At 41.0% G+C, this 27,852-nt stretch overlaps 1 long non-coding RNA gene across 1 annotated transcript; it reads right to left on the bottom strand.

Annotated features, from left to right (window-relative positions):
* On the bottom strand, positions 1 to 24,187 carry LOC121499852. The gene is made up of 3 exons (XR_005990250.1): positions 24,065 to 24,187; positions 17,817 to 17,913; positions 1 to 695 (listed from the first exon to the last, which is right to left on the bottom strand). It is a non-coding gene; the product is annotated as an uncharacterized LOC121499852 (long non-coding RNA).
* Positions 24,188 to 27,852: the final 3,665 nt, after the last annotated feature.

Below are 27,852 nucleotides of genomic sequence, written 5' to 3'. Positions count from 1 at the left end.
ATAATAAATTAGCATCAGCTAGAGCAAGTGATGAAGGCCAAGTGGCTTGTTTATTTCTTTCTGATAAATTTTAGTTACGTGTTGTTTTGAAAAGAAGGAAAGGGACTCTGTGCTCACAAGATCTCATCCAAAAGTGGCTTTTTGTTGTTTAGGAAAGGAAAGTGAAGAAGTAATAGCACTATGATAACATCCCCATCCCGACAAGGTGACCCCGTGTCTGGTTCATGCAGCTGCAGAGAACACTATGGTGTGGAAGCATCCAAAGAAGCATCTTTAGCAATCAGGAAGCCTTAGTGAGCCTCCTCAAAGGAAAACTCAGGCACTCTTAAAACAATGTAACATTCCGTGTCAACTGTATTTCAAAAACAACCAATGAAAATAACCCTCAGGCACCCTGATCTGTTTGCGGGCATCCACGTTCTGGGCAGCCTGGATACCAACCCCACCCCTGGTCTGGCTTCACACGCTCCATGATTCTGTCACTCTGAGACAAGATGGAATTGATGTTGGGATGACCTTAAAGGGCATCTTGCAGGTAACAAGCCTGCCACATTTACAGACTTCCTTGGATACAGCTCGAGGATGTGGCCTAGAAGATTCTTCAATCAGGAAGCCTGGAAGTGAAAGAGTGGGCAGTTTCTGCAGTGTGACGGTGGGGTCCATGTTCCTCCAAAGGAGAATACAAGTCAGGTAACCTATAGGGCCGAAAAACAATATAGAAAGGCCCATTAACAAAATCTGGGTTTTTTTCGTCAGACTTAAAATTGGACTAGTCACTGACGAAGAGATGAATGGATCTGTCTAGATATAAACAAACATAAACCAGTATGACTAGGTCTATCTGTCCTCCTGTCTGTCTCTATCGTGATCTATAGTTCCATTTATCACGTTTTGCTAATACTTACCATGTTTCCTTTCTGTGATGTAAGTTGGCACAGGTAATGCCATGAGGCTACTCTCTCTTTTTAAAATGAACAAAATTAAAAGTAGCTCATCCTTAAGTAATGCAGCCGGCAAAAGTCTTTTATCAAACTGTCAATGACTCTAAGAAGTCACTGCATAGAAGACCCTTAAAATGAAATTTGAGGGGCTCTTGGGTGGCTCAGTCAGCGTCCAACTCTTGATTTTGCCTCAGGTCATGATCCCAGGGTCCCGGGATCGAGCCCCATGGATGAGTCTGTGGTGAGCTCTTTGCTCATCAGGGAGTCTGCCTCTACCTCTGCCTCTGCCTCTCCTCCTGCTCATGTTATTTTTTTTTCTCTCTCTCTCTCTCAAGTAAATAAATCTTTTAAAAAAATGAAAATTGATGGGAAGAGTAGGCTTATACACTTTGTGAAGCAGACACAGACACAATTACAATTTGCCTCAAACTGCAGGCAATTTCCCTTTGGATTGATGTCAAACAGGGAAAATTTCAGCCTGAGGACACTTAAAAAAAAAAAACGGATCAGTATTGGGGAACAGAAGAAACAGACAACTAGGGATGGGTGTGTTAATGGAAACTCCATCTTAGTCCTGCCTGAATTTTACTGTGAAGGCAACAGTGGTTGAAGATCAGTGAAACAATAGCTCCTCCTGCCCATGACCCCATCATTCACCCCACCAACCTGTCATCATTCTAAAGTAGGAATTTTCTTTCTTCTTTCTGTTTTTAGTTGGCAATTATATCCGTGCACTGAGGTGCTGCCATAATGTACTCATAAAATGTTCTGGAAGGGAGGCATAACCTGCCAAGGTCCATAACCTTGGAAAAGAATACCTGAGGATTTTCAGTATAACCAGAGGGACAGCAGAAAACATATCTGAAAGCAACTTTATCAGATCTTTCTTTATTAATCAAGTGTCAAGCTCATGATGATTGGCTACCTTTGTGTAATAAGTGTCCACCTACTTACTTGTTCAAATAGAAATGATGTGTCATTAAAGTTACCTAAAACGGGGGGCACCCAGGTGGTTCAGTCAGTTGAGCATCCAACTCTTAATTTCCGTTCAGATCATGAACTCAGAGTCATGGAATTGAGGCCTGTGTCTGGCTCTGTGCTCAGCATGGAGTCTGCTTGTCCCTCTCCCTCTACTTCTTCCCCTGCTCACTCGTTTTCTCCTTCTTTCTCTCTCTCTCAAATAAATAAATAAATAAAATCTTGAAGAAAAAAAGAGTCTCTCTCCCTCTCTCTCTCTGCTCCTCCCCCTATGCTCACATGCCTTCTTTCTCTCTCTCTCTCTCAAAAAAAAAAAAAAGTTACTTGAAACCAATGTAATTCATTCAAGGGTACCTTCTCACCATGACCCATATCCATTGCCCAGGTAGGGCATAGATCAGGATGCCATCTGTTATTTCAACAAACAAGCAGAAGGAGGGGCCTTGGGTTATGTGATATGATGTGGTGCTTTGGCAGGCATGTCTTGAACCCAGAGCTGAGCTTCTTCTCTCCAGCTCCTGGATCGAGCAGAAGTACACATTGATGTCATCTCCTCCCCACTTCCTTTTTTAAGGGAGAAGTCATAAACAGTGGAAAGTCCAGCTGAGAAAAGAATATGAAGATCAAAGGGATAGGGTGGCGGGCTTCTGCTTGGGGTTCCCCTCAATCCTATCTCCTTCCTTGGGGGCTGTTTCTGTTGGAGTGGGTGGAGGATTTTCTTCCTGGCTTCCAATTCATTTCAGTCCATTCCACTCCAATTTAATTTCTCAACCCCCTACACAAACATCCACCTGCCTTCATCTCCATGTGTGGAAGAAAGAGAAGAGTAACTGGGGTGAGTTAGGCAAAGAGGGGATGAGGAGGGAGGCAAAGGAAGAAGACAGAGCAGCGAGGAGAAGTTTGGAACCATGACTTTGAGAGGTGCTGGTCATGAGAAAGCATAGGTGAATTAGAGGGTGCAATCAGGTCACAGCTACCTTATCTGCCCACCTCAGGATCTCACTCCATCCCTCAGTGGTACTCTGCACAGATGTACTGAGGTGAGAAGGAAGGGAAGCTGGGTTTGGAGTGGCAGGAAGGGAAATAGGAGAAGAGGCAAGAACTAAAGGAGAGGAAGGGAAGGACTGAGGACACTCCCCTTGAGTCTTCACTTTCTTGACTTTGCCTCTATCTTTACCCTGCATAGTGTATGGTTACAAAAGCAAAGACTGCAGATTCAGCAGCTGAGCCACGAAAATTAAAATTACTCACCTTTGGGAAAGGACACATTCGTGATCGGGTAAATGGAATGATGATGTTCATTCATCAGAGGCCGCTATGCAATGAGTTTCCGACTGGTTAACTTCTAAATAACAAGACTTGCTCTAATGAAGGCTGAACGGTACTTGAGTTTGGTTCTTAGCATCAGGATTTGCACTTATTTCAACTTGGTTGGAAGCTCTTGATATAAAGAAATAGCAATTCCTGACCAGTGGGTCTTTGTGTGGGCAAATATCTGAGAAATCAGTGGCTGAATCTGAAAACACTATGCCACAAAAAGAAAGAAAAGTCATAGAGATAAACGTTGGGAAGGTCTATCGAAGCACCACTTAGAGAAGTTGCTGGTAGGCTGATGGGAGCTAGGTCCCCATGTTAGCAAGGGATATATCCATCTATCAGAATTCTATGCCATTAAACAGTCCAGTTCAATTCTGATGCCATGCCCACCAATCCCCCTGTGATGATCTGACTTCCCAGAGAGCTTGCCTAAAAGGAGGAGAAGACATTGATCAGGCCAGTGCAAATTTCTCAGCTATCCGGAGTTGCATTTCCTATTGTCAATTAATATGCTTATGTGTTATGCAATTTATTTTAAAATTCTAATTGTAATTCAAAGGGAGTATTCAAACTTGTATTCAAACTGAGTCCAAAATGACAATTTGCAAAGCTCCTTCAGAGCCATAGGAAGTAGTCATGATCAAGTATAGCAATCGTTTCTATATGTGCTGCTCCCAAAATCAATGGGAACTGGCATCTACAAGGAAATCAAATTATAAAAGATTAGTCCGTTTTGAAGGCACCTTAAGTGAGTCATTTAGCAGAACTGACTCAATTGCTCATATATTGGTTTTGAATTTACATACTTTGCTTCCCATTACTAATTTCATCTTGCTTTTTAGCCTGCACTTATGCTGATAGCACAAAACATATGAGTTTGTCATCCCTTCTAGCTTAAAGATATCTCCTTGGGGTAATTATCTATCTAGTCTTTCAAGACTTCTCCCCCTGTTTGGTTGATGGGGCCATCCTTTGGGTCTTTCCAGAATCTATAGTGATGTTTCTCCTTCCCCATCCTGCCCTCATCAGGCTCCTATATTCTCTCTGACTCTGATCCCTACTCCAGCCTCAACGGCTCTCCTTTGGGCTGCCCTTCTGTTTGCTCTTAAAATCTCAGTTCATGCCATAGTATGAAAACCACTGGTTCAAGCCATAGAGAGTGTTTTAAAGAAAAGGCAGGAAGGGCAGCCCCGTGGCTCAGCGGTTTAGCGCCGCCTTCGGCCCAGGGCATAATCTGGAGATTCAGGATCAGGTCCCGCGTCGGGCTCCCTGCATGGAGCCTGCTTCTCCCTCTGCCTGTGTCTCTGCCTCTCTCTCTCTCTCTCTCTGTGTCTGTCATGAATAAATAAATAAAATCTTTAAAAAATAATAAAGAAAAGGCAGGTATGATGACATCTATGCTTTAGGAAGATTACTCTTGCAATTGTACGAGTTTTACCAGAGAGGGTATATCATACACTTGTCTTGTAGCACTTCAGGTCTTTCCAGTCTCTCCTCTCTCTCATTCCAGATGCAGCCATGGCAAACAACTCTACATGGGTTCCAGCTGAGTGAAAGAAGGAATATCCTGAGAGCTTTTTGCTTCTCCCAGAGGCCACATGCCACTGGCTTCCTACCATGGGTTCTCTTTGGTGTTAACAAGGTGAGGGACTTTACAGGGTCCTGCACAGCACTCACTAACACTCACCCTGTACATTCAGGACCTTACCACTCCATAGGGATGATTTCTCTCTTTTGTATCCTAAAAGAATGGTCCCAAGATAGAACTTATGTGTTTTTTTAGAGGATGGTTTTTCAGGATCAAATAATCAGTCACTCTTAACAAAAGCCAATGCAGTTCATGCTTCTTTGTACAAATTCTCTTTCCCTTCATGTCTCTCTGATCCCTTGGTATGTGCTCCCTACGAAAACATAAGCTTCTGCCTCTGGCTGAGATGGAGGACCAAGAATCCAAGGCAGGGGAATTTCTAGCAGATCCCCATCAATGGAGCCCATTCTTAAGTTTGGATAATTGGTGGATTTGCTGATAATTTATATGAGAGATGACCTAGCCCTTGTCACAGGAAATGGCTATGAGAATGAAGAGAAAGAGGTAGACCAGAAAATATTTTTAAAGGAGAAAATGTATAATGTAATGATCAGTTAGATTTTGTCTAGAATGACCCCTAGGTTTCTAGGTGGTGCTTTTGCATGGGAAAGACAGTTTTGCAAATGCTGTGCTTGAGTTACATACTCAACCATGAAGAGATGCCCAATTATGGAGCTGGAGCTTGGGAAAGAGATCTGAGTTGATCATGAAGCTAAATGGTTCATGGGGATGTCTGAAGTCAAGGAGAGGGCAAACTGTATCACCCAGAGGAAGCATGTAGAGTAAGAAAGGAGCCAATGATGCATCCCTAACATGGAGTGGGAGGTGAGGTGAGGTGAATAAAGAAGAGCTGTGGAAAAGGAAAGTGAAGTCTGAGATGTACAAATAGATGAGTCAGGTGGCACCTAGATTATTACGTGAGAAAATTTATTCCAGTACATTTTCACAGAAGGAAATGGAGGATTTCAGAGACAAGGGCAAAGAACTTTGTCTACACAAAATTGACATAGTAACTCCCAGCTTGTTTTAAGATGTATAGATACTAGTCAAAATAATATGGTCACTAAACTATACATCACTTTCAAACTCTGAAACTGGGGAAATTAAACAATATGATCTCTGTAGAAACCATAGCATTTAGGGGAACAAAATGCACACTTAAGATAGGGGGGAAATTAAGCTGCTGGTATCGATGAAAATTCCCATTTTAGTAACTGATGCAGGGGCTCCTTAGCTGCATCTGTGCTCTAGGCCCAAATGTCCATTTGGGGAGCAGAACGGATAATCCCTCAGTCTCTTTCTTAGCTTTATATTGTACTCAAAAACATAAAATATGCATTTAAAAACAACCAGCATAGTTGTAGAGTTTTTAATGATCATTTACCAAAGTGGTTATTATAGATTTTTGAGAAAAAAATTCATTTTAATAATGTATTCTGGAACAAATTCAAAATATCATGATAGCAAAATGACTATTAATTCATTTAGATAAGTTTAATAAAGGACAACCTGAAATGAATCTAATGCTATATGTCATTCAGATACCTTTATAACTCAATTTTTTTTATAACTCAATTTTAAAAGAATAAAGAAGGGATACAGTTTAAAAAGCAAATTTAGCTTTATCTTAGACATTGGCCATGGCAACATTTTTCTAGATATGTCTCATGAGGCAAGGGAAACAAAACTAAACTAAACTGCTGGAACTTAATCAAAATGAAAACAAAGGAAATAAACAAAACTGAAAGACAACCTACAGAATGGGAGAAGATATTTCCAAATGACATATCTGATAAAGGGTTAGCATCCAAAATACATAAAGAACTGATATATCTCAACACCAAAAAAAAAAAAAAAACAGTCCAACTGCAGGCAAGAACAGACATCTCTCCAAAGAAGATATACGGATGGCCAACAGACACATGAAAGATGCTCAACATCACTCATCATCAGGGAAATGCAAACCAACCCACAATGAGATGTCACCTCACACCTGTCAGAATGGCTAAAATCAACAACACAAGAAACAAGTGTTGACCAGGATGTGGAGGAAAAAAAACTCTTACACTGTTGGTGGGAATGCAAAGTGGTGCGTACACTGTGGAAAACAGTATGGAGGTTGCTCAAAAAGTTAAAAATAGAACTATCCTATGACCCAGCAATTACACCACTAGGTATTTATCCAAAGGATACAAAAATACTGATTTGAAGGGGCACATGCACCCTGATGTTTATAGCAGCACTATCAACAATAGCCAAATTATGGAAGTAGTCCAAGTAGCCATCAGTTGATGAATGTATAAAGAAGATGCAGTCAATGTATATACAGGGGAATATTACTCAGTCATAAAAAGGAAATCTTGTCATTTGTAGCAAAATGGATAGATCGAGAGGATATAATGCTGAGTGAAAGAAGTCCATCAGAGAAAGACAAACATCACATAATTTCACTCATATGAGGAATTTAAGAAACCAGACAAACAAAGGAAAAAAGACACAAACACAGAAACAGATTCTTAAATATTACTTTTAACTGGAGAACAAACTGATGATCACCAGAGGGGAGGTAGATAACGAATAAAGCTGGGGGAATGGCAGAAATAGATGGAGGGGATTAAGGAAGGCACTTACCATGATGAGCACTGAGTAATGTACAGAATTGCTGAACTACTATATTTACACTTGAAACTAATATAACACTGTGTATTAATTAAACTGGAATTAAAATTTTTTAAAAAGAAATTTAGTTTTAAAATACATGAAAGAAAATTTCTGGATACCATTTATATAACTTACTATTGTTTTAATTTTTTTTAAAAATTCATAATTTAAAAAATAACTTCAAGGTTCACTTGCTTTTCATATATGTCTTTCTAAGCACACTGATATATATGTATATATGTATGTTCCTATCCAGGCGTGTGTGTGTGTGTGTGTGTGTGTGTGTGTGTGTGTGTATTATCTCATATATATACACATATGAGATAAAATTCTATTTTCCACAGAAAAAAGTTTTGGCTTCTGGAATACTACAGGTCATTTTGTTTTCTGAAGTGGTGAATCCTATTATTCTAAAGGTCTAAGACCCCATTGCCCTAATTAAATGATAAATATTTCTATATGTGGCTACTAATTTAAGACCAACGAGCTTATTTCTAAGTAGAGCAACTGTAAAGATGGTGACAAAGAGATCTCAACCTGATATCAATAGGCCAGACCATTAGTAGTGGGCAAGTGGCAGCTAAAACACAGTAAGATTTCTCAGTTCAACCCAACCAACAGAATAACTACTTTTAGCTACCTGTATCACATCAGATATTGACAAATATAGTTTTTTAAAATGACATTTCAAGATGAACTTGGTTGAATAATATATTTGGCCATATTTTCCCTCCTGCCTTGCATTATAGACACAACATCACAGTGACTATGAGGTGGTTGGAATAAATGAGGTGCAGTATACAGCTTTTGTTTTTCTAAGAAGGCTGAGTTATAAAAACTTTACATATCTGGGGGAAGTCTTTTGATATAGATCCGATTGGAAAAAACGAAAACAAAAACCTCTCAACAAACTCTAGAGAAGGTTCCATTCAGCACGGTGAGCTAACCTAGGAAAAACTCCCTTCTGGCCAATAACTCTGCTTAGGTCACAGCTGTCAATTTGGTAAGCAGTTTGGCTTGTTGGTTGGAAAAGTGCTGTGAAAGCAGATGTGAAACTCCAGTACACACACACACACACACACACACACACACACACACACGCTATGCACACATACAAGGTGACAATCACTGAGCCTAAAATAAAAGACACAGATTTTCGTACAAATTGAAAACGAATAAAGCTACATGCCTTGTTGTCTGTTACTATAATCCAAATGGTATTCAGGCATCAACTGGGGGCATTTGTTAGCCATGTAGTTTTCAAGATTAACTCAACAACAACCAGGAGTAGAAATTTTACTAAATGACAGAGTACCCCAAAGGAAAATGCATCCTCCAGGTCTGGGTCCCTTTGAGAACTTCCATCCTCCAGCACCCTTACTTGATGTGTAAAGTTTTAAAGACATTGTGTGACCTGAGGTTGTCTCTGCAATTACAAACAGGGGGCAAACACCACTCCTTTGACAGGGAGTGCTCTAGCAATTTCTAGTGGCTATTCTAACTGAACAGGTTCCTTTCCAATAGGACAATGAAATACACATTCTCAGCCCCGTGGGTCTTGTTTCTCTGCAGAGGTAGATCCATGTTCAGGTGCACTGTCCAGGTGCACATGTTACATCGATCCTGATTCTTTCCTCTTTCTCTTCTTTTTAAAATGCAAGCTTTAATGTCTTAGTAAGAATGCTTTTCTTGGAAATAGATTTAGAACACATGGAGCTGAGTCTACACAAGGGAAAAGGACATTAATGTTTGTTCAGTAATGTGGGAGATAGCCTTGCAATATTTCCCCCCAAAAGCTCCCCCTTATTTATTCCACGACAGTACGAATGCATTGCTATAAGTCAGGAATGTTACTGCTGAGTTCTTCAATTAGTAGGGGATGCTTCTGCTCTGGTTGCTCCGACAACAAGAAATAAGTGACTTTAGGGTCTTGAAAATCAAGTATTGGGCCTACTGAGCCCAAGGATGCAATGTTTTGGGGTCACAACTCTTTCATCTATAAAATTACTTCCCCCTTACTCCATTTATAAATCTCATTATTCTAGTTTCTTGTACACACTATTGCCAGATGGGCCTTCCTAATGATAGCTCTGTTCTTGGCCCTGCCCTGTTCACAGGCTGCTCTTCACCCTTAGACTGATGTAGAAATTCTCATCCACAATCGAAACATGCCGCTATGAAATTCCAACCAATAATAGTTTATTCATTTTTTCCCTTCTGATCCCCCTACTGTTCTTCTGTACTTCAGCCAACATGGACTGTTCCCTGTTCTCTGTATATCTTTGTTGTTCTAGGTCTCAAGTCTCAATATTTTAAGTTTGTTTTTATCCCCTAAAAGCCATTTCAATTCCCATCTCTTTAAAGAAAATTTTTCCTGAGTCTCCCAACTATATGGTGTTCCCTTGGTGTAGTACCTGCTGCGCCTTGTATTCCTCCTTGAAATGTATGTGCTTATTTCCCACCTGCATTCTTCAGATAGACAGTAGGCTCCTCAAGGGTAGACCACATGTCGTAATCTCATCTTTGTGCCACACCTCAACTCCTACTGCACAGCATTTTGCTCGAAATGGGTATCAATTGGAAGGAACTGAGTCAACATAATTTCTATTTATTTATAAACAAGCAAAGGAGCAACAGGTGCTAAATGGGGCTATGGAAGGGAACTATTGGATGAGAAGTGTCCATGTAGGACTCGTATTTCTTCCCTTTAGAAAACATAGGACATCTTTTCACCCAATCCTCATACTGACCCGTTAGCATCCCATGTCATAAATATCCCGATGAGGTCAAGAAAGACCCAAAGAGAAGAATGGGACTTCTGATATCATGGTGCTTTGGGAGTGAAAGGACTTTGCCTTGTCCCCAGCACCATCTTAGAGAGTCCGTGAATGGTGGGAGGATTGCAGATCAAAGGAGAGAGATTTGGGAGGCTCCTTATCACTAGCAAAAAGTAGGGATGGGGTGGTGAGTGGGGGTGGGGCGAAAAGGAAAGTGAAAGAAAAATGAGTACTCAACTAGAGATAAAAGACCTTCCTAGTGGTTGAGACCAGAGCTGCTGAGGCCCTGCCACACAACTCTGCACTTCTTATAACTTAATCTTTGTCCTTGCCACCTCTTCCATGAAATTCCACAGAGGTGATGAGCACCCAAAGCCCTGGAAGATTCTTGAATTAAAAGGCACTAGGTAAAGACAAAACATTAGCATTATTATAAGGAACCTGTCACAGACAGAAACAGACACCACAATGCATAATTTTTTAAAAATAAATACCATGCTGTCAGATTGGAGAGTGGCTGTTAGATAATTTGGCAACTGCAGTGGAGCAAATGTTCAAGAGAGGTGAGTATTTTTCCACTATTCCAGAAGGCGGAGAACATAAACAGCAACAATTTCTGCATCAATCTTTCAGTCGTGTCCATCAAATTAGGCTTTCAAGTTTAATGCTGAATAAAATACCCTAAAAACAGCGGAGAGCAAGCCCAGACTGAACATCTTGAAAGTGGTAAGCTGAGAGGGAGCGCGTGCACACTCCACGTGAACGTTTCGCAGTGTCAGAAAATGCAGCACATTACAAAAATCAGTCTGTGGTTTTCTTCAGCGTGTTCCCTTCCAACAGTCCCAAGGGAATTCGCGTTGTAACTGTGCAGTCGTACTGTCATAGCAGCTGAGACAGAGTTGATGGTCAGAATGGGGGGCCCGTCACATGGACACCCTGTCCTCTCCAATAAAGTAGGACACGCCAAGTGCAGAGAGAACAGACATGAGAGATGTGTCCCTGACACAGGCCAGCTTTTCATGCCAACCATGGCACAAGATGGAGCAAGATCAGCCCTGTTCATGGGGATCTAGGACCAAGGGCATAGTGGAGGGAATGGCAGGGGGTGGCGGGGGTGGGGTGGGGTGGGGTGGGGTGTGGAGACAGCCTTGCCGGGCAGCAAAGGGATTGGCTAATAATAGTTGTGTTGATACCACAGAGAATTGAAGCCACAGCAGAAGGGGAAACTAAAGACATTAAATTTTAGTAGAGCTAATTTTGGAAGAGAGGGGAAAGTGCTGAGGGAAATGAAACAGGATAAAGCTGTTGAAGAGAAAGCCACGAAGGAAATAGAAAGTATTCAAAGATAAATTAACACATGACCAAAATCACTACAAGCTACCCAGTCATAAATATTCCAACAGGGGGGAAAAGAAAGCCAAGGTGGATTAAAAGTGAGAATCAATGGTAAGAGGAACAGAAGCGCTGCATAGTAAGAATTCGTGGAAGTAGAGGAGATCTACTGATGGAGATCCTGAATGGAGATGAGATGGGGAGAGGTAATTCTACCCTTGGACAAGCACCTCTGTTTACTCCTCTATGCATTTTTCTCCCAGCTCCATTTCCTCCATCCTATAAATACTTCTATTTGTGCTTTTCTCTCTGGCAACCACTGCAAGTCTCTTGATTCAGCTCTTGTTTCCTCCCATGCGTCCTTGATTGTAGGAAGGGAGGCAATTTACCTGGAGACGGGGCTAAACCCACCTCAGAGAACATGCTAAGGACTTGGACAGCGGCTGCCCCACATGTTAGGTAAGAAGACTCCCCTCCACATCAGAACAACAGGCGAGGGAAAGCTTCTGAAGAATGCAGTGAGTGAGTCAGATGTTGGCAATAGGTATATAGACCACCAGCTCATTGTGGAGAGCGCAGAGTCATCAAAGGAGGCACCAGCATGTATTTCTGCCCCCACGGTCCCTGACGGACACTCCTCTAAACTCAATGGGAAGAAGGCACACATCCATCTGTGTGGCTCAGCACAGGGGTAAGGAAGGCACAGGAAACCTATAGCTTTTAAGCTCTCAATTCCCTGGTAAGTAGGTCAAGTGGAAGTCTGTAAATTTAAAGTGGAAGTCAGGAAAGGCCAAAAATCATACATCATGGCTACATTGCCAGCAAATGACTACAGCTCAGCATGGCCAAAAGGGGAAAAAAATAATAATAATAATATAAATCCTTGGATCTGTGGAAAGCAAATACACTTTTCAGCAAGCACACATACTCTGCAATCCAAAATAATATGAGTTTTAATATTTCACTTTAAGAGAGTTTGGGGGTCTCAGGTTGGTGCATAGCTTGCATTTGGTACAAAGACTCTGAAAAAAATTTTGAGATGCTAGTAGTTACTACTGAGAGGCAAGCACCTCTGACCCTATTCTAGGGCCACCTTTCTCACTGCTGGGGGCTGACCATAAGTCAGGAATTCCCAAACTATTCCACTGTCTTTGTGTGAGCTGCACGCAGAGGAGAACAGACATGGCTAGACCTTTTACAGTGGAGACAATAACATTTCTTCACTAGGAAATCTAGTGAGAAAGGTTCCTATAAAATAGAGTAGGGGCCTGAGCCAGTTTAAACACTAAGAGTGGGCTGATTCTGGATGTTGGGGAAGGCTGGGGAGTGGAAGGCCATGCTTGGCTACACTAACATCCTAGTTCCCACATAGTACATTAATAGCAGGAAATACAGAGATGGCTATACTGGGATGACTAGAGTCCTCCCCAAAAATGCACATTCTTCCAAAACCTCAGAGTGTAACGCTATTTGGATGTAGGGGTGGTATAGAGGAAATTAGTTAAGATGAGGTCATGCTGGATTAGGGCGGGTCCTAGCTCCAATGGTGTCCTCATAGGACAGATGCAGATGCACACACACATGCACTAGGGAGAAGGCCATAGGAACATGGAACAGAGATTTGAGTAATGTCGCTGCAAACCAAAGGATGCTAAGGATTTGAATATCTTAGCACCAGAAACCAGGAAGGACTCTTCCCTGGCACCTGCAGAGAAAGTGTGGTCCTGTTGACACCTTGATTTTGGACTTCTAGCCTACAGAATAAATTTCTATTGTTTTAAGCCATTCCATTTGTCGTGCTTTGCTATGACAGCTTGAGGAAACTAGTACAAGGGCTCTCACAGGCAGCTATTCTACCGGTAAATGACAAATGGAACTAGGAAACAGAATAACTACAAAAAAACCTGACTCAAAGACAATAAAAGGACAGCTTCTCAGGACCTTTTTCCATGTTGTAAACAACCTCAGGTAGCCCACATACATGGTTGGGAGTAGGGGGTAAAGTCAGAGGAAATTTTTAGGATCAAGTCTCAGGGCGATTTCTATGTGCAGAGAAAGTAACACTTAACCCCCCACCAGTGAGGTACTTCAAAGGGAACCGTTGACAGGGGCAGAAAAGAAAGCATCTTTTGTTTGCAAGGGGCAGCGTTTTTAGCTGCTTCCTACTGGAAGCTCTTCCTTCCCACCTCACAGCATAGGGGAAAGATAAATCATCCTCCTAGGCAGGCTGCAAGGAGACACCAGAGGGTTTGTTGGAATCTGTATGATAGAGATTCAGGCACTTAGAATAAACCATGGAAGTCAGGCGGGGCAGGTGCATGGGGCAATTGCTTCCCTGGTATTTTTCCACATGACCAGGGCTAGCTCCTTCCGTTCCTCAAGGTGTGGTTCCAAGCCTTCAAAACCTTTCTTGACGCCTCTGCCCTCTTCCTTCTGTTCTCTTCTTTCTTGGCTTTGGATATCCATGCACTAGACTTCACAGAGGAAATTCAGCCATCCTCCATGCATTCCCTCAAAGTCCTGCCCCCTTTGCTACAAGTATCCATGTGTGCCCCTCCCTCCTGTCCTGAAAGAAGAGGTGCCTCCCTCGTGTTAAAAGTCAACTCCTCCCCCTGTTCTCTGTATCTCCTATGCTCCTCAGAGGCCTTCATCCACCAGCAATCCTTTTTCATGCCCCCAGCCTCCTTTTGTCACTTCAGTAGAAAATACAATCAATCTTTCTCAATTTAGGATCCTCTCCCTGGCTTCTGTGATAGCTCCCATCACCCTCAGCAATTACTCTCTCCCACTCCTTCCTTTCTTGAAGCTTCTTGGAAGAGCAGATTACATTCAGCAGGTGTATTGTTTTGCACCATGTAGCTACAAGCCTGGCTCTAGCCCCACTGTTACACCATGACACTGAATCTCAACCAAGGGGTTGCTGAATTAGGGAACACTTTCTCATCTTATCTAGTTGATATCTCTGTGGTATTTGGCTTTGGCTTCCTTGGCATTCTATTCTTCTTTGACTTTAACGGCATGACTTTTGTCTTCCTCCTACCTCTCTGGAAACTCTTTTTCTGTCCCCGTGTCTTGATCTCTTTTGGCTTCTGGATTACCCCATAGTCCTTCAATCCCAGTACCCCTCTTTTATTCTGAGCCCTCTCTTTTCTACTCAGAGAGTAAAATGCTTAGAAACACACTGCCCACAGAATATCATCCACATCCATATTGTAATACATACTGACGAATCCCACATATATATCAAAGGCTCTGTTATTTCTTCTTATATTCATACCCCACAGACCCTCCCAATTCAACATATTCAAACTTAAACAATCATCCTGCTTGGTTATTGCTTTGCCCACCCTACCCCCGATCAAAAACCCTGTTCTCCTCCTTAACTTCTTTCATTCCCTACTGATAATTCAAATAAGGTTTCTTGAAGTACCAAGTATCTGGGTGATTGGTCCTGAGCTTGCAGAGATAAATGAGATCTCGGAGAACAGTAAGAGAGATATTCAAGCAAATACATAAGTGGTAATCTAACAATAGAAACAAAACTAGAAGTCATGTACAAGATATAGAGGTAGTATGGAAGAGAGGATGATTATCTGGATCAGACTAGGAGGAAGATTAGGTCTGCAGTGCCAGAGAATGCTCTCCAAAGTAGATGAGATAGGCTCTTCCCTCAAAGAGTGGCTGGTCTGTCTCCATTAGCACCCACCACCAGCAATCCACTGCCTCAGCCTGAATTCTGGGAGTATTTCTAGAATCACCTTCTACATCTGATCAGTTTTTATCAGTTACACATGCAAAGATCTCTCAAAACGTATCTCTTGGACAAATTCGGTTTATTTCCTAATTAACTTAATCTACATTTCACCCTCAATCTGCCTTTATGAGAGCAGGGATTTCGTCTGCTTTGGTCACTTCTTTATCACACATGGTTAGATAAATCTCTGTATATAGTGGGTATTAAACTTAAATAGCTGTTGAATGCGAGAATGCTCCAAAGTGATAGTCCTAATAGTGAGATCTTACCATGCCAATTAACAAATCTTCAGGACTCCTCATTGGAATCAGAACAAAATTGAATGGGCTGGGTAAACAAATATACTCATTATATTCCAGTCTTGGCAAATTTTATCAACAGACAAATCACTCTATCAGACTTCTGCGTCTTGAAGCATACTGTTCTCTCCTTTCAAAAACATTTGCCTTGCTGGTCCTTAAGATAGACTTCTTTCTCTCTCTCTGCCTCTCTCCCTCTTTTTTTTTTTTTTTTTTTAGTTAGTTAGTTAGTTAGCTAGTTTATTTGTAATCTCTATATCCAATACAGGACTCTAATTCACAACACTGAGATCAAGAGCCATATGCTCTTCCAATTGAGCCAGCCAGGTGCCCCAAGATGGCCTTCTCATTTTTAAAGATCCAAGCATCTTCTTTTTATTGCTCTTATTCATTCTTCCTGACCAAATAAGACCATGACTCGTCCTTGATCCTCTGTGTTCTTTGACTCTCACAATATTTATCACTAATTATCTCTTTGATATATTTACATATCCAATTCCTCCAGTAAAATTGTGAGCTCTTTGAAGACAGGAGAGTCAGAACAACAACAACAAAAATCAACCTAATTAGCATGTGATGGTGTCACTCTTGGGTCAAAGAGAATAACCACAAGAATAAACAAATGAGGGCTGATTTGAGATGCTCCTTCTTTTATACACATATTGCCATCTCCCTGGGTGAAATTATATTACATTTATATAATAAGGCAATCAAGTGTGTAATATATTCAGAAAGAGTTCTATCAGAATAGTTCAGATTTTTAAAAAATATTTGGAAGCTTACAGAGGATAAGCTTTAATTATCTAAAGACTCATTGATATGGAACACTTCACCTTCCAAAACTAGATAAATATATATACAAAGGTCACAAAACATGCAGTCACACCTTCAGAGCAAATGGTATGATCCACACCATGGAGTCCCAAAGGAAAAACTAGAAAGACTATGGATAAAAGCCACAAAACTGGAAAGACTGAAATATTCAGCAGGAGAAAGGAAGAGAGATATGATGCTGAGGGAAGGACATTGTTCTATATGCCTGAAAGGGAACTTTCTTCTTTGAGGCATACAAGGAGATTGCTGCTTTATAAAGTGTTTTCAAAATCATGGTATTTAGCATGTCTTTGACTCTCTTGATTTGCAAAGCATGATTATGAATATTAACTTCATAATTGATCAATCTGCAAAACACTCTTTAGAATTCAGTAATACTGGATCCCGGTAGAGCAGCAAACATGCCTGCAGAAGCCACATAACATCCTCAGTAGCAATGAGGTCAACCATTGCAGATATAACTTGGTTGGGTCTTAGCCTTGTATCAATGCCTCCCAAGTTCTGGAAACTTCATAAGTTTAGTTGGTAAAGGACACTTTTCCTCCCCCCAGCTTCATTGAGAAAGACATACATTTTTAATTTTTAATGTTGATAGCTGATTATTTTAATGTGCCATTGGAAAGTTTATAAGCATAGCATCTTGGGGCTCCTGGGTGGCACCGTTGGTTAAGCCATCTGACTCTTGGTTTCAGTTCAGGTGATAAACTCAGGGTCATGAGATCGAGTACCATGTTGGGCTCTAAGCTCAATGCAGAGTCTGCCTGAGATGCTCCCTCCCTCTCCCTCTGCCCCTCTCACTCGTGCTCTCTCTCTAAAATAAATCAATCTGAAAAAATAAATATTGAATCTTATTCATGACTTCATTATGCTTAAGATAAGTACAAAATGAAAAAAGAGTTTATTCAAAGAAAAATAGCAATAGTATGACACCATACCTATGGGAAAAGCCACCACAATGATATATGAATGATGGAAGCTTGGACAAATGCTGAATAAGGAAAACGTTCACTTCCATTGCTTCAAATCTGTGCCTGCTTCATCTTTATGTGTATAACTAAGTGATTCTAAATTTGTGAAGTTTTTATTTCTGATGTGGAGTTAAAGGAAAGAGATAGAAATGAGGACCCTGTTTGAGGGAAATGGAAGCAAGGAGGGAAAGCCTTGCGTGCAAGTTCTAAACACCAGTTAAAGAAAACTGGCAGAGAGGAATCCTTGGAATACAGTGTACAAAACAGTTTTCATGAAGATGTGGCTCTATTTTATTTAGAATCTGGCTCTCTTGAATGCCCTGGGCAGGCAGGCATCTCACTTTCTAGAGAGGTCCAGAGCACTCACTCGATATTCTTCTTGCCAGCATTTTGCACAAACAGCATACAGCAGTGGCTCAGTCTAACAACACTCCAAGGCCAGCTCCTTAGTAGAGGTGAGGTTCCTGTAGGCGTTGACCAAAAGGAGAAAATGGAGTAGAGGATTTCTTTCAAAGTTTCCTTTCCTTTTTCATTTTCTTTTTTTTTTTTCTCAAATGACCTCTTCTAATTTTATGCTTGTAATTGATAAGAATTTAACAGAGTAAATCAGACTGAGATATGGAAGCAAGGAAGTGACACAGAGGCGTATCACTTCTGCACAGATCACTGAAGATCTAGAATGAAGGCCTGTGGCATCACACGTCAACCACTAAGGGAGGCTCTGTGGTGTCCTGTGCAAGGGTCTAGCTTCCAGCCCTCTGTGCCTCATCTCAGATTACTCCTGCTCAAAGAATCCATTCTATCAGCTTGGTCGGTGACTCGGTTTTTCAAGACTCAACCCAACCTTGCCGCTTTCTGAAGACCTCCTTGGTACTTTTGTTCTGAGTCAGATCCAAATGCTCTGGGGTCCTGTGGTGCCCCTGCCTCTCTCCCTCCTTCCCCCACTTCCCTTATTAGATCCTTTAGTAGATGTTTACTGAGCACCCAGTCTGTTCCAAAGACTCTTCTAAGCACCAGAGCTATAAGAGCAATGGCCTTGTTTTCGCAGCATGTATGCAGGGAGCAGTGGGAGTGAAATGGAAAAACAAGCACCCTCCACAAAGACCCCAAATCATAAACAACATGATTTTTTATTATTAAAGTTCTGTGATGGCAACACAAAGATTCATGTTGTAGTGACCTGAGAAGGACTGTTTTCTCTAGATTGGGTAGACAGAGAAAACCTCTCTGAAGAAATCACTTTAAGCTAAGGCCTTAATGATGCAAAAAAATCATAAAGGGGAAGATCTGGAAGGTCTGTGGCAGCAGCATAGGAAAAAGTTCTAGGAAGATGAAGAGATTTTGAGGAGTTCCAGGAATAGGAACAAGACCAGTGGGGCTCGAGCAGAATGAGTGAAGCAGGATCAAGATGAGGCCTTGAGGTAAGTCGAGGCCAGGACCACAGGGCTTTATAGGCCATGGAAAAGCATGTGGATTTTATTTCAAGAACAATGGCAGGCCACCTACATTGTCAGTTTTCAACCAAGGCAGGGTGGGAGGATCTTGTCAAAATCACTGAGGAGCCAGACATTCTGATTCCTCAGGTCTGAGGTAGACCAAGCATCAAGTCTGGTGAACCATCGACCAAGACGCTCCATAGACAAGCTCCAGGCTTGACAGGTTGCAGACAAGCTCATCTTCCCTTCACTCACCCTTCACTTCCCTCCACTTGACCAAACCACTCCTATTGTGTCCCATCTGTTACATTGGCCATCCTTTGTCACCTACGTTGGAAATCAGAACCCTCCTAATCCCTCCTTCACCTTCATGACTAAATTTAACTGGACTGAATCCTGTTCATTTTATCATCAAAATATCTCTTGATATGGTTCCCCCTGCCAAGTGCATTAGTTCAGACTTTCCTCATCTCTCATCTGATACCTGCAGTGCTCTCCTATCTGCCATGCGGTGATCTCCACGTGCAGAGCATCTTCCACTCCAGCATTAGCCTCCTCTTTCCAAACAAGGAACGTGATTGCAGCGGGTAAGTCCGTCTGAGAGGGAGTCTACCGACACATGCTCTCCAGGTATTGCTGACTTTCTTCCTTGTTAAGCACCACTGATGACTCCATGTGCTTACAGAATAAATCTCAAATCCTTACTATCATGTATCAGACCCTTTTGAATCTGCTTCAACTTACATTCCTCATGCTCCCCTACCATTCTGTCTCCTGCCATCACTTGGTGCTTCTAGAACATTCCCTGCCTTTTTATGCCCATCTTCTCACAAGCTCTTCCCTCTGTCAAGAGTGCTCTTCTCCCCATGCAAACTTCACTTGTTTTTTCAGTTCCAGCTCAAGCGAATCCTCCTCCCTAAGTGTAGGTGCCCTACATACACCACTTAGCACTTTGTATTTTGAGGACTTCTCATTTCGGTTATAAATATTTGAATCCCCAAGAGCCTCTCGAGAGCAGAGATTGGGTCTTATTTATTGCTTCATGTCTCGCCCCTAGTGTGGTATCTATCAGGCATGAAGTGCTCAAGATATTCACTGGATAGATAAACCAGGGGATTGTCTTTGTTCCCCCACCCCCTTTTACCATGTCTTTTGGTCTCCAACTCCCTCTTTGAGAACAAACAAAAGCAAACACACCAGGTCCCAAATTCCAAGCCAGTTCCTTTCAATGGCCCCTATGAATATGTCCTCACTCACAGCTTTAAATAATGTAAGGTGATGCTAAATTGGAATTATCTTGGCACAGTAATTGCATCTGAGATTTAACTGAGTTTAGGCCAAAAGATTTCATTTTTCAAGTGGTTTGCCAAAATGGCTAAAACAGAAACAAGCAGGCACTGCTTTAAATATAGTTTGCTTCCTCTTCTGTTCGGGGAGTTACTGGCCCACTTTGAAAGTGGTGAAAGCTCTCCAGGGCAGAAAAGCAGCGATCATTCCTTTTCGTTTAACTACAGGTAGGACAGCGACTCGGAGACACTGGAGTGTTTGAACTATTTGTCCTGGCACTTTTATCTGGGTTTACCTGAGTATAAGGCTCCACTAAGAACTTGCTAATGAAAAAGAGGTGTTATTAACGTTTGGCTGCGTTTCGAAGCCCAAGCAAGAAGGTCAGCAAGAAGATGTCAGTGTGTATCCCTTAGAGGTTTACCCACTGTGGTCACAAAGCAAAAGCAGCTGTAGGGCTGAGCTGGAGGGCTTTTGATGCATAATCACATGGAAACACAACCCAAGCCTAGGTGGAAGGAGGCTGCCACTGCACAGAGAAGACCTCTGTTTTGGTTCCTTTGGATCATTCATCTGTATTCCTCCTCGCCTGGGCAATGGCAAGGAGCTTCCTGGGGCTGTGCTCCCCTTCTAGACAATGCACGTTGCCCAGCTTCAGGCGGAGGTCAGGGTTCCGTTTCCTCATCTATAAAATGTGGGAATTCAGGTCTAGGAGAGGAAGAGTCTTTGAGGTCAGAGGAGCTGAAGATTGCTGACAAGGAAGTATGTCACATGTCAGAGAAAGCTGCATAAAAACTTTAAGCAGTATCTGGAAAAATGTACAAAATGTAGAGTTAAGAGCAGAGGAGAGTACTGCACTGAAGGTGATGTTGCTGTGCACAGGGCAGAGGCAGGAAACGGAGGAAGCACGTCCGAAGGACTCTGAGTTAATTAGTTTGGTAGGAGAGCTAATCCCCCCTCCCCCCATATCTGTCATTTAAATCTTTTATCTTGCTGGGGCGGCTAGGTGGCTCAGTGGTTGAGCATTTGCCTTTGGCTCAGGTTGTAATCCCAGGGTCCTGGGGTCGAGTCCCGCATCAGGCTCCCTGCAGGGAGCCTGCTTCTCCCTCTGCCTACGTCTCTGTGTCTCTCATGACACAAATAATTGAAATCTTTATAAATAAATAAATAAATAAATAAATAAATAAATAAATAAATAAATATCTTTTATCTGCTAACAGCAGTCAAGTTCCTTCTATATGCTGAGCACTGTATTCAGGGCCAGGAAAGGTAGAAAACAACAACAACAACAACAACAAGCTTTATGCCCTCAAATAACTCATAGTCTAATGGAGGAATCAGACTTATAAACAAGTTCAGGGCAATGTGATTCATACTATGGTAAGAGGTGTAAACAAGTGCCTTGGAAGCACACAGCGAGGACCACCTGACTGGAGGAGTCACAGAAGCCTTCATGGAGGTGAGGCCATTTGGATTGAGTCTTAAAGATAAGTAGGAGCTTGCTAAGCTAAGCCAAGCAGAAGAGAGCTGAGGCAGAGAGAAGGGGATCTTTCTGAGCCATGCCTCCTCTTATTGCTCAACATGAACCCTCAAGTACTTCCAATTTCCTTAACGTTTCTCACGTATGCCAGACTCATTTTCAGCCCACTCTTTCTGCTCATTATCTGTTGCATGTGCCAAGCCTGGGATGCCCGTTCCTAAATGCCAAGACCCAGCACACCCTCCCTGAAGCTTTCCACATGGTCTCCCCAGCTTTAGTTAAGCTGGAGAAATGATATTAATGAAGATATGTCTCAGATATCCAGAGATGCAGCAAGACAGTAGCAGTGTAAGAGCTGGCATAAACTCACACCAAAGCATTGCTCATTGGGGTCCTTCTACTCCTGTTCCCAAAAACATCTCAGGAAAATGTAATGCCAAGTCGACAAATGGCTGCCACTACTCCAGCCTACAATGTTCTCTCTCTGCTTTGAAATTCTAAAACACTCTTAGTTTGTACTGCCAACTTAGAATATATAAATGTATCATTTTAAAAATAAACTCATCATTTTAATTGTTTCTCATGTGTCACTAACGAGACAATAGTTAGTGGAATCTCACTAACTTGACAATAAGCTCCTTCACGACAGGAACAAACTCTCATATTCTTCTCTGAGGAGGTAGCATGACCCTAAGCCCCCAGGGCACAGGGAGCAGCAGTCCCAGTTACACCAGTTAGGAGTGTATGAGCATGTCCCTGTTAGAAGCCTTCCGATAACCAGCCTTGCATGAGAAACATCCATCCACTCAATTGTAGGCACACAGGAAATATTTAATTCATTAATTTCCCCAAATTTTTACCACCCACCTGGTCCTAAAGACTTAATGTCTCAGAGCACTGCCTAGCCTGCGGGAGCTGCTCTGAAGAATCCATTGGATCCAATATACACACGACTTTGTGCAAATGATTCTGTGAGATACATCTCTAGCCCAGACATACCGTATTCTTTTCAAGACCCCCATCCTCTTCTCATTGCAGACACTTAACTTGACTTTGTCCAGAACTCAGCCTCACCACCTCATTCTCATACTTGCTCCTTCTCTTTCATTCCCTCTCCTGGTGAATGGCATCCATCTGTTGCACCAACTCAAACCCCGGGAGACATCTTTGACTTCTAACTAGAATAACCATACATTTGCCATATGAACCACTTCATTCAAGAGAATGAAAAGAGGGGCTAATAGTAATTGCTCTGGCACCAGTAAGGACAGTTCTGGACAAACCAGAATGTACAGCGACTCTTCTTCCTTTCACCACTTCTTGCCTTTGATGATCAATCGATTAATCAACTGACAAGTCTTGTCAATTCCATCTGGTAAGTATCTCTCAGGCCCTAGTGCCCCCACTTCTGTCACCATCATCTCTTGCTTAGATTACTGTGACAACTTGTAGACACATTTCCCTGCTCACAGGCTTACAAGTTTCCAGTCTACTTTCTACCAAACAGAGGGATCTTTTAAAACATACATTTAAACATCTCACACCATGATGAAAAACTCTTTGTGGTTACATTTTGTTTTAAGAAAAAAAAATCAGGCTCCTGAATATGGTCCCCCTTGACTGCTTCAACATCTTTTCTTATTACCCTCGTCTCTTGTTACCCTTAAAATTCATGTTACAGACAGATTTCTATACTTAAGATTCCTTGAAAATGCTGTCTCATCATGAAGTCTATGCACATGCTCTGCCCAGTGCCCCAAACCCTTCTTTGCACTCACATCTTTCACATGGTGAACTCTTCTTTATCCTGTAGTACCCTTTCAATCATACCCCCAAGGCTTACAACTACCCTCCACCCAGCAACTGAAATGACTCACCTGAAACACAAATCTAACCATGTTGCTTCGTTAACTAAACAATTCAGTGATTTCTGATCTACAGCAGAAAACCCAAGCTCCTTAGTAGATCTCTACAAATATTGATTGCTCACTACCTTATCTTTGCTTTTACCATTTCTGGTGACTGGAATGTTCCTCCTTATTTTGGAGGCAAGGGCTGGGTTTGTATCTTGTTTCTAATACTTTTTAGTAGGTGATACTGGGCGCATTTTTAACCTATTTCTGTGTTAGTTTTATTCTTGATACAGTAGGGATAATCATAGTATATATCTCAGAGTTTTTGTGAAGATGACATGAATGAGTATTTTAAACAGTGTACATGGTAAAACTTTCAAAAAACCTTAAGCATTATCACTAGTATCTTTATCATTATCGATGTTCTAGACCTCATCTCCTTCAAGAAATTTTTGTCCAACTTCCAGGTTTCATTTATTCATTCAAAACCTACATTTTAAGCCCCTACAGTATACCAGAGACTCTCTAGACACTAAGAAATAAAGATGACTAACATACTCACTATTTCCAAGAATATTGTGGTCTACTCCTCCTCCTGCATCAATAGTGGTAATTGTATCACTTTACAATAATGTACCAATATCATCTGTTCATAAGTCATCTTCTCCATGAAACTGTATGATATTCAGAGGCAAAAGCGTTGTATTCACTCTTGGTCCTACAGTGTCGAGTACACTTCCTGGTACAGAGTAGGTTCTCAGTGAATGTTTGTTGGGCTGAACAAATAACACATTTCATCATGCTGGTCTTACACAACTCTTGCCAAATATTCTGCAAAGCAAGTCTCAAATTCATAAAAACCAGTTTATACCTGTTCTAAAATGTCCTTTTTTGTTTTTGCTGTGCTGGAAAAAAAAAAGTGCTACTGTACTGTCTATTTTTTTCTGATAATTGCAGAAATCTGCAGACTTTAGATGCGAAATGTGCTAGAGCCTATTATAAATTATGGATGGACATGAAACAATACTTATTTTGGCTAACTTTTCTCAGTAAGCTCCATAAAAATAATCATTGTTTACCTTTCCAAAGCATCAAAAACAGTCTGGCACTGTGGACAAATATCAGGAAGGATTATCAAAACTTCAGGCCATCTGTTCATTCATCTTTCCATCCATCCATCCATCCATCCATCCATCCATCCCTCATTCACTCATTCATTCACCATTTAATATCAATTAACCTTAAACTCTATGATCAGAATGATGTTAAGGCACTAAAATATTTTGTGTTTCAGTATTTCTTATACAATTTTAAGCAATAAAAGTAGGAGTGAAGGAGAAGACAATATATGATATCTAATTACTCCATAACACTCTTATTATTGGCGATTTTATTTAACCATATGCACTTTTATTATAGTTTATGATAAATACATCATGTTTTGTGAAAAATCATCTTTCTAAGAAAGCAAGCTAGTTTTTAAGTTGTTTTGAGAAAGTAAACATGAGTGAACAAGTAAATGTCCTGAGAATTTAATAGAGCTAGAACCCCAAGACCTAATGAATAAATGGAGAGAGATGGTCATGTGGTTCTAAGTTAAACAGTGAATTCCCCAGTGTTCTCTTGACAATTTATGATCATTACTAGTGCCAACTGTGCTAATAATATCAATAAATCCTATCTCCCAAACCAAACTTAATTGGCCTGGAATAATGGTGAAGAAAACCAGTCATAGTAAAAGGGAAAATGCTTCCCATGAACTTTCTGTGACTGCACACTTAGAAGGGATGCATCAAGCAATAGGGCTCTTCTATCACCCTAGTCTATGGTGTTCCACAGTCTCCAAAGATTCTAGTCTCTTTTGAGTCAAAAAAGAAAGATCTCCAGGCTTAGATATGCCATTTTTGCAGTTATAGAGCAAGGCATGGATGGCATGCCAAAGTCAGGGAATCTCAAGGGTGGTAAAAACATTGGACCAGATCAGTGACAAGGAAGCAACCACACACTTTCAAGAAGAGCTCCTTTACAGGAGGCCTGAGCATGCCAACCTTCAGCCAAGTTCCGTTAACTTCTTTAAACATCAATAAGCAAAGGTTGTATTATTACTTTGCACAGTCTATTCCCATGGGGATAAGTAGGAATTTGGAAGAATTTAAGGAAATTCCTAAGCTTACCTGTCTTCCTTCTGCTGTACATGGGGACCTTCATCTCCTAATCCTCTATCAAACCAAGCCAAACATAACCAATTATGACTAACTGATGATAACATTCCAGAAAAGCTTGCTTTCTCTTTCTACTTCAAAATCACTGCCATATATTCCAGGGGCTTCCCTTGAGGATGGATCATTAGCACTTCCCAGAGTATGCTGCCCACCTGCTCTTCTGGAAGTGCAAACCATGAGCTTAACAGCAATATCTGAAGTTATTTTCTTCCTTCAGGTCCTTTTATAGCATGTGTGTCTTCCTGAAATCTGAAGAGGCTGGCAAGTAGGACTTCCTCCAAAGAGGTGCATAGGGAAACATTCTACCAAAGAACAGCAGATCCAAAAGATCCTAATTCCTCATTAGTAATTAGTCATAGTTTCCTAGGATTTCTTAAGGCTTTCTAGTTATTTAAAAAATGTAAATGTTATCTTTTATATATTATCTATGATTTTGTTCCTTCACCTTCAATTCTCTTTTGCTGGTTACTTACTTATTCTAGAGTCATCTAATGAAATCATCAGATCAGTAGTTGGATGCTTCTGCCTTCTCCTGTCACCAAGAAGCATCACTCTGCCTGGAGGTAATCAACTACAAGGGACAGACTCACGGACAAGGACCATGGAAAGCCTCTGAGAAACCATGCAAATCAGGTCAGGCTTTCCAAGTACTGGAGTGAACCTGCAGGAGCCTTGCAGGCAAAGGTATATTTTGAGATATCAGCATTGCATATTTAAAGTTAAATCCCCTGTTATACATTAGTATTTCTCTTTCTTTACTTCCTTCCTTCTTTCCTGCCTTCCTTCCTTCCTTCCTTCCTTTCCTTCCTTCTTTCCTTCCTTTCCTTCCTTTTCTTCCTTCTCTCTCTCTCTCTCCCTCCCCCCTACATACAAAGATGCACAATCTGTTTGTTTCTCACTGTGTCTGATTGCCTCTTCCCATGTCTGTCTTTTTCTGTAACTTTCCATTTTATGATTTTTTTTCTCTGTGACTGTCTCTTAATATTTCTTTTTACCCACCTACTTCTCCAAAGTTACTTTACCCCGTGTTTCCCTTTCATTAAAACAAGAAAATCCTATTGTCTGATGGCTGCTACTATTTGGTCACATGAACCAATGAGATCTACTCTGTTTGTGGGTTATTCTTCTTATACTATAAGACTAGAGAGGATAATGTGTTTCTGGAGAAGAAGAAATTGGTGTTTTTGTATTCCCATGATTTGGATGCTTAAGAATGGTCTAGCAGTTTACCAAAAGATATAAAGAAGCATACCTCCAGAGACATAGAGTGCTCATCTTTTTTTTTTTTTTTTTTTTTTGAGTGCTCATCTTCTAATGGTGCCCAGCCAATACAGGAATTTGATAACTTCCTAAGAAGTGATAAGGAGCTGAAGCCCAAGTCACATGCCATCCAGATTCATATTAAGGTTACTCTGGTAACTTTAGAAAACTAATAGTTTTCAATCCTTACTAAAGGAACATTTTAAACCAGTTTTCTACAAGTTTCTGATACAATTAAAAGCAATCTCTTGTATCCATAATTGTATCCATAATTGGGAGAAGGAAATTGGAGTGTTAGTAAGAAAGAGTTAGGAAGATTATCAGAGTAGACAACACCACTATAGGAAAGTACCTTTTTAAACTTGGAATAAATATATTCAAAGTTGGGCAATGGGCCACTGAAATAAATAAAAATTAACTGGTTTACTCATTTCTAAACAATAGATCCAATAAGAGTGTTTTCCACATACTAAATCGGCATAGATTCTGAACTGAGAATACCCAGTGCTGTTAAAGGTATGGTGGAAAAGGTACTCTTAGGGTACTCATTACAGGATACAAAGATTCTGGAAATCAGTCTGATGGAGTGTCAAAATCCTTAAAATTTTTCATATCCATTGACACAGTAGTATAGAATTCTGGGTAGAATTCTAAGAATAAATTCTGAAACAGATAAAAAATTAATGCACAGAGATGTTTGTTACAGCATTATTCATCATTGCATAAAGAAAGAAAAACTGTAAGCAATTTAAATATCCACAATTAGGGAAATAGTTAAGGAAAAATAGTTTGCAGATCATTTTAAATATAGAGATATGCTTACGATAAAATGTTAGGAGAAAAAGAGCAAGATATAAAATAATCTAAA

Source organism: Vulpes lagopus, chromosome 10 (assembly GCF_018345385.1).
Source record: "Vulpes lagopus strain Blue_001 chromosome 10, ASM1834538v1, whole genome shotgun sequence".
Classification (NCBI taxonomy): Eukaryota; Metazoa; Chordata; class Mammalia; order Carnivora; family Canidae; genus Vulpes; species Vulpes lagopus.
The sequence above is the reverse complement of the archived record's forward strand: the minus strand, read 5'-3'. Positions and strand labels throughout refer to the sequence as shown.